Genomic DNA, 1041 nt, shown 5'->3' with positions numbered 1-1041 from the left:
CTGCCTGAGGGAATTTAGCAGGAGTAATTCTTTTCTTGTGGAGCTTTTTCTGGTATGTGCAGAAGTGCAAAGCACCATTTTAACACTCACCAGGGGCAAGGAAATTTGCTCAACATTAGTGCTTCTTAAATGGTGGAGAAATGAAGAGGGAGAAAAAAAACCTCAGTTTGTAAAGGCGTGAGGGTAACTAATTCTTGTCATTTCTGTAGCACATGTCATTGTGCCACCCACTTTTTTTGTACTTTCCAAAACTTGTATCAGGTTGATAAGACAGAAGCTGAAGCCAGATTCGAGGAGTAATTCTGACAGCAAGTCATAGAACCTCCAAAATGAGGCTTGTAACAGAAGCACTTCCACCAGCAGACAACTGCAATAGCAGAACTGAAACAAGAAGTTCAGGTACATAAAAGAAACTTCAGAATTACAGGACAAAGCTTCATCCTTTTTGAATCGCTACAAATATTTTCACACCTGGGAGTTGCAAAAACCAGTTAATGATACTGTTACAGGTCACTGTCACTGCCACAGAGGCGTGAACAATTAAAGGGGGGACAACAGGCAGAGAACTTCGTGATACTTTCCAAAGGTGACTTCATGCATCACTCCAACAATGAGGGCAAGTCAACTGAAATTCTCATCCAGCAGAGTACAAGGGAAATCCCTGTGGATTTTTGGAGGTACCTGTGCTTATCCTCACTCATTTCCTCTTCAGTATAACATTATTTCCAACTCAATATTCTGGACCCGCTTCAGTCCCAGGGTCTCTGCAGAAGGATGGGTTTTTCTGTCTAATATTTTTCTGGTCAGTGACCCAGAGGGCTGGGATCCATGCGAAAAGGCCTCTGCTAAGGCTGCTTTTGGCCTCAGCCACAACCCCGCTCCCTGCCCGGGCTGTCGCCCCCAGTGCCACCACACAGCTCCTCCACCCTGTGGCCGCAAGGTGACACAGACCTGGCCCAGCACCTGCGGCGCCACGGCAGCCCTTGCCCATCAACTCAGCACCAAACAGTCGTGAACAAACACAGCACTGTGATAAAGCCA

This window comes from Sylvia atricapilla, chromosome 13 (assembly GCF_009819655.1).
Source record: "Sylvia atricapilla isolate bSylAtr1 chromosome 13, bSylAtr1.pri, whole genome shotgun sequence".
Classification (NCBI taxonomy): Eukaryota; Metazoa; Chordata; class Aves; order Passeriformes; family Sylviidae; genus Sylvia; species Sylvia atricapilla.
This window is presented reverse-complemented; position numbering follows the sequence as displayed.